Raw genomic sequence first — 7,725 nt, 5'->3', positions numbered from 1 at the left:
ATACGAACTAAAACACGTCGTAATTTAACATTGCCAGGACTATCTAAAATAACTTCGCCAGATATAACTTGACCTGGAAAATATACTGTTTGATCGCAATCAAATACTATTGCACGTACATCGATTTTAACCATACTTTCTGCCTTCCTTCTTGTTGCAATAAATTATTAAAATGAACTTTTTCGATTAATGCTTGATATATTATCGATGACGGAATATAAAGGTATGAATACTTTGCTTCTTGAAATCCAGGGCCTCTTTAATGAAAGAGTGCTAATTATTTCTTTCTGACAGTATTATCAATATTGAATTGATCGATATTTAAATACTAATCGCGAATTAACTTTCTTGATTATGAGTAATTTTCAGTCGGCATTTGACGCTTTTAATTTGCTATTTAAAAATGAAATCTATCCCGTAAGTTCATTTGACGTTTTTGCAATGTCTAATCTCTGTGGCCTTGACCATCAAGAAATTCTGTTTTTCATTCAACGATATCCAATATCTACCGAAACCACAATGTGAATCAGTTAAGTAATATTATTGAATACCATTACTAGCAGCTTAGTCATTGATCTATTATTTAATGAATTCCTTACCCTTCATTAACTGTCTACATTTTTCATATTACTTCTGCTTAATTAAAATTCGATGTTACATTTAGCAAATTCACTATTAAATAATTATAAACTTGTCTAGACATTGGATTGAACTAGTCTATTAACCCTAGTATCTAACTACAGAGAGCTATATATATCAGGTTATACTCTATGATAATAACGAATTTGTATCTCAAATCGATGTTTAAAATTTGAAGTCCTGTACATTTTCTACCTAAACTTGCTGCTAAAATCGTTCGGTCTCAATGTAAATTAAAGAGGGTTAACTTCATTTATGGGCTAAAAACATAAGACACATTTATATAACGAGTTAGAAATAGCTTAAAAATTTCATAAAACTAAAATACTCTATCGAATATAATGGCATTTAGCCTAATATCGTATAGTAAATGTGGTCCATTGCAATTGTTGAACAACATAATTAAATCCAACTTTTAAAAAACCGAATTACTTACTGTGCAAGAGAAATTTGTTGACTTAGAAAGATGATAATATTATTTAAATGCCGATGTATGTATTCCTTCCTTTCCAATTAATTACAGATATACAGTATTTAACTGATATTTGAAAACTTTTCATTCTCTGCTTTACCTAATGGTGAAACCAATCCTAGGTTATAGGGTCACAGGCAAGTATGAAAATCATTTTGTTATTGTTGAAGCAGAATACCAGTAACGTGGGCTGCTAATTTCCAATAGAATAAATTTAGCTTAATAGTCCATTGAAATTAATACATTATGTATAAGATTGAGGGATAATAAGCAATATTATTATCAGTTTCTCTTTATTTAACGATCTACGTAGAACTACGAACGTTTAGTGGAAAAGATGTTTTGATCAATAAGAATAGCTTTTAAATTGAAAGGCGGTTTTCAAGATTGATTTGGTTATAGATGATTGCAGTCATTATAAACCTACCTAGCAACAGCATAATTAAATAAATTGGTTCCCATCAAAACAATGATATTATTGTTTAGACGGAAGCCTAGAGTTTCAATTGTTTCAGTCTTATTAGCTAGTATTGATTGAGCCTTAAATATAACAGTTTGAATGAAAGAAAAGAAAAATATTAACTGAAAGGCATAAAAATAAAGTCGGATATTACTAAGATTGGTAAAAGTTAGTCATTTCCACGGGTAGATTGTTTCGTACATATATATGTATATATATATATATAATCAAAATTAATTCTTCTATATTGAATCTAGCTCTCGCAAGTCGCATTCTTTACCCAGAAAATTTCTTTTATTTGTCACATATTTAACTATTTATCAAAAATGTCTATCCATGTGTATGTGGTATGCAATGTATTATACCTATTTGGTAAGCGCGACATAGTTGTCAATTTTTTACTTGATGGAATCCACATACCTAGGGAATTAAACAAAGGCGAATAATTTAAAATCAATTAGTCCTCTTCATACATTTGTAGGGTATCTCATTTCCTGAGTTCTATTTTTCATGATTTATTCATAGACTTATGAACAAGATTATTTCGATTAGATTATATCTAAAATTATAATTATTGACTAACTGTAATTTGTACATCATTTAATTTTTTTCCTAATTTGAGACCTTAACCGGTTATGCATTTAATAGTTAGAGAAGACCCATTCCATTCCATAATTTTTGGCATCAATATTCTAATTCATCAATATTTTCACTATTATCAGATATTTTAGATTTTTCTACAATAAAGATAATTTTTCTTTCTTAAAATTAACAGTTTTCGAACTTTTATGTTCATTTGAAATTTACATACAGATCAGTTATTACCATCAAAGCCATTGTTCCATAGATGCTATAGCATTTCATCCTTATTCATATCTGACGATGTTAATGCTATAAATATAATTTCCGGAACAAATCTTAAAATGGTATTGATTCCTTTTAGCAGGACACATGGGGCAGTAAGAGTATAATAATCCTTTATAGACCATAAAATTTGAAACGATTGTGCATTAAACAAAATTCATTAGTAGAACACGATTTTAATGAATTGTTTCATCTAAAAACCAGGTTTTTCCTAAATAAATGATCTCATTGTGTGGATTACGGACAATTCCCAGGCTTGACTAATATAAATCCATCCGGGTACGCACGGTAGTGCTTCTATATAAGTGAAATTTACAACTTCGCATAATTTCTTAAAACCATTTCATAGCAGATGATGCGCTAAACAGGCATTTTCAGCTTCTGTTTCGTATATTAAAGATAGTGTTGTAGGATAGTACATGAATATGTAAAATAAATACCTTAGAGTTGTTGCTATCTATAACGTAATCATCCTTTGATAAATTTGAATGACCAAGCAAGAATTAAAGTTATTTAATCTATATTTGTTACTGAATATGACATATAGGAAAGCAAATGTTATATTTTTAGCGTAATTGAACAATGTAAAGCATTATGAAGGTTGATAGCGCACTATATCATTATCTTAAATTAATTTCATTCCCTAAGGCTGCATCTCTTGATTGGCTGTTTCATAAATTTTAATTATTACTGTACACGGAACTAAGACCACATTAAAATTAAAGCAAATTTAATAGTAACTCAGTGGAATTTAACTCATTATTCCCAACTTCCTCATTTTAAAAAATAATTAGAGATAATACTAGTTAGACTATAATCGTATTTAAGATAATACTAGTTACACTATAATCTTACTTGAGAAAACATATTTATTTTGTGAGATTTTCGTGTCCACATTTAAATGGATAAGACGAAGATCAATCACAATCAAAATTTCTGTAAAGTCGCATTATCATAAGAATAATTGTAAAATCGAAAATATCATGATTACTTAAATCATTAATGAATGATTCGATCTTAATCCAGATCCAGTTACAAAATCTTTTATTATTTAAAAATGTTATAAGGTAAATGTTCAATTTTTAATATGCAATAAGGCTATAAGCCTAAAGTAATTGAAGATAGTGAAGTAATATTTTAATATATAGAAATCTGTTTGCATGTAGATTTATCCTTTTTCATGCGATATTTGCAAAATTTCCTTAGCCTGCAAACGTAGGCGAATGCTTCAGGACACAGAGTAAACGCTCGAAATAATTAATAAGCTGCAAATATCTTTCATATTCTTCCCACATGCATCACGTATTAAGTTAGAAAGCTACCTTAATGTCTCCTTCAAAGTAAAAATTTTTTCCCAAAGCGGTATTAATAGAATTTCTTTCATAACTTTTAATTCTTCCGTTTGGTGCAGTATCGGCACTAGCCCATATTAGCTGAGTAGATTACTTGCAGTCTGAATAGATTGGTAGCAAGTATGCAATTCGATGAAATAGCTAGATGTACATAGCAGAAACAATCTAAAGATTATTTACTTATAGATTCTGAAAAAACTTCAATGACATAACTTTGAAAGTTTTTGTCACAAAGTCTGCATTTAATTTATTTTCATAGTCTATCAGTGTGAACTTTCTTATAGTAAGTAAATTTCTTACGTAATTAGGACTATTAAATGATTAGGGTGTAAATTATGAAAGAGGATAATGTAAGTTAAAATTTAATTATGAGCTACAGATAAGTCAATCGTATTTAATGATAAACCTATTGCCGCTAGGCTCCTAGGACTTTTTTTAATTATGAGATTCAATAGATGTTTCATTGAATAATTAAGCATAACATTTTGGTATGCATGTAGTTATATTGCAAAATAATGCAACTGTTAATTAGCTTCTTTTATAATATTTGGTACAATTAACTATTTAGCGAATCTAATATCCTACTACATATCATTTCTAGCGAGCTGCTATCTGCAGAGTATCATCTATAATGATGTGCTACATCTACAGAGTACAGTGATTTACTGAACATTAGCATACATAGTATACTTTAACTATCAACGCAGTGCCTGATAGATTTTATGGTAGCCATAGCTTCAAAATTGCCTGTAAGTTATTTAATTAATATATTTAATTAATCAATATGAGCGATATTATCAGGAATTAGTTTCCTAGACTTAAGCGATATTTGCGGTAGCGTTGATATCAAGCAACAATAACTACCGTATTGTTGGCGCCATTGCCAGATGTGGTAATTTGTAACAAGATTCCGGTGCTTAATGGATGACTGTAAAACGTTAAGTTATCTATTTATTAAGAACAACAGATGGTATACAAAGTACTCACTTTATAGCATGTTAGTATGTCTTTTCTATGCTTAGCGAAGAAATCAATAATAGATTGTATTCATTAGGAACCATTGACATTCGATTTTAATTAATTTTAGAAATTTTTCGAAAGCTGCACTCCTCTGTTAAGTATCACTACTACCAGTAGCTAAAGAATTCACGATGTTGGCCAATAGCATAATGCTGTTCAACAATAGATTCTTACTTTACTTTCTATTTGTATTTGCTTACATTAGCGAGTAGAAGCGGTAGATTACATGATGATGTCTAATAAGATAATATTTAATTTAGTTAATTAAAAGGCCAGAAGAATATTATGGTCTACCCTCACATATTTTCCTTCCTTTCTTTGCAAAACTAACAAGTTAGCTTCAGGTATAGAATAAGTTTCTCTTCCGTTATCGTAGAATGATGCTATCACTTTTAATTAATATGAATGTCGGTAATAATTTAACGCTTTTGTTAACCATTTCATAGAAATCATCATTGCTTTAGCTTAAAGGAATTTTTTAATCATTTGTGATCATGAATATTAATACTATGGTTACATTGTTGCGTACGCGCGCATAAACGAAATTTAACTTTTATTACTGAAAGAAAATTACGGTACTATTAACTCCCTAACACTCGACATAAAATCAATAGCATTAAAAAATTGATTATTGTGATAGTTATTATCCATAATTGATAGATAAATATCGTGCTCGTATCAAAATAGAGCCAAAAGAAATTAAAAACTAATGTATTAAAGATTTAAAAATAGTATCAATATCATCCAAAGCGGGGTTAGAATTCGCGACAAATGATATTGAGAATTGAGTATTTCAAAATATGAGAAAATGTTCAATCTATAGCAGCATTTATTGCAATTTTACTGACGAAATCTTCTTGGAGTTACTGATTGTTATCGTGAGAGCAGTTATCAAAGATTGGCTTATTTATCGTAAACAGACAACTTACACGATATTCTTGAGTTTTTATAGCCATTACCGATAGTATAATCTATTCTTTAAATCTTATCATTGCATTTAATTTTTTAGTGATTATTCGATTTAAATAGGATTAGTTATCTTAGATAATACTCCTTTTAATTTATGCAATTATATAAGATTATGTAATCTAACTCCATACGTAATAGCTTTAATATTTCATTTAATTAACAAAGCCACTTGATTACAATATAATAATATTTTTATTCTGTTTTCTTCATTTAATAACATGTATTTGTTTTATGCTTATAGCTATCGTGATAGAGTTGCTTATTCTTGTAGTTCAATATAATTCTTCTTCAAACGTCATCGTTGACCATGCAGGGACTACTTTCATAATAGCTATAGTTGCTCTATTCAACCATTTGAATAGTTTTCATCTAATGTAGACAATGTTATTTATTTGATGCAACTCTATACGTGAGTAGGATCCAATTTGGTATCATTATACATCTTTAACAATTTTACATTACAAATTTTTTCAATCTAGATTTCTTTGTTTAAGAATTCTGTTAATGGTTTTCAATTGTGGCTGTTGTGTATAACTTTCATTAACTTACGTAAAACCTATTTTTAGAAAGGTTATCAGCCAAGCATTGGCAATTATGGAGGCTAATCATGCAGTTTACTGTATGCTCTTTAGGAGATTTATTTCAATTTAAATTATTAGACCTAGATCAATATCTCAGTTGGCAATGCAATGAAGATGGAATTACAAAATTTTACAAATATTTGATGATTGCCTAAGCTAAACTGAAGTGTGTATGAAGTAAAAATTAATCGAGGATAACTGACTGTAGCTGCGCTGATGATAACCGAAAGGGCGATAGCAATTAATGAAAATATTATCAAAGAATAGCTGTGTTATCTCCTAGGTGATTTTAATAATTCATCAAATTCTATGACTCTATGGCGAAATTTTGTTTTCATTTTTGAATTATCTATGCAAAAAGCATTTGAACAATAAACAAAGTAGCATTGCTACCTAAAATTATTGTATAGCTTAAAATTCTCATCAATTATGCCTATAAATGGTATTTACAGGAAATGTTTAATATTAAATCAGTTAAATTACTTCTTCATTGGAAATTGTTCGTAAATTACTCAAGAAATCATACCTGATTTACGGAATGAAGTACACAGAAGTTAAAAGCAATTCAATATAATTTATATAGTACTCTATGAATGAATAATTATTATATTGAAATTTGTAGTTCAATCAATTGTATATCTAGAATAAAAGCGTGATTATTTGACCGCTGCACTATACGCTTTCAGATCAATTGAGAATGTCAGTAGTACGAAATAATATTCATTTTGCCAAAACCGCAATAACAACGGTACTTGTACACCGTACATACTCTATTATCACTGTAATTTATTAGCATAAATACCATGTAGGTAAAATTATGACGTATTGAATTAATAGTATTGTTGCAAATCGAGGCTGGTAATCGTAGTAAAATGTAGATTTATAGGTTGATCTGCTTCATGCAGTATTCTGTCAATGGCTTGTTTATACCTATTGACATCCCTCCTTCTTCAGAAGTCTACGGCTAAGATATGGGGACTGAACTATGGTATGGAGATGTTGCTACATTAAAATACAAAGCAATTTCTCGTATAGGCTGGTAAATATGGATTAATTTTACTTACATAACTTTGTAAAAAGTATGGTCTTATCGACCAAACAAGTACATAGGAATAGATAGAAATATAAGTAAGTAATTACTTAAATGAAAAGCTAGTAGAAAAAATAACTAAAGAGTTGAGATTCTCAGATAGACGCTTGTAAATTCGAGGAGCATCGATATAAAGTAAATTTATTCATGAATCTGATGATAAGTTAATAAGGTGTAAAAATAGTTAAAGCATAGCAATGATAGGCTGAGTAATAAGCTAATAATTAACATTTTTATGATAAGGAATTATTATGGGCTTTTAGAATAATTTAATTACA

This window comes from Trichoplax adhaerens, genomic scaffold (assembly GCF_000150275.1).
Source record: "Trichoplax adhaerens TRIADscaffold_13 genomic scaffold, whole genome shotgun sequence".
NCBI lineage: Eukaryota > Metazoa > Placozoa > Uniplacotomia > Trichoplacea > Trichoplacidae > Trichoplax > Trichoplax adhaerens.
Note: the sequence above shows the minus strand (reverse complement) of the source record.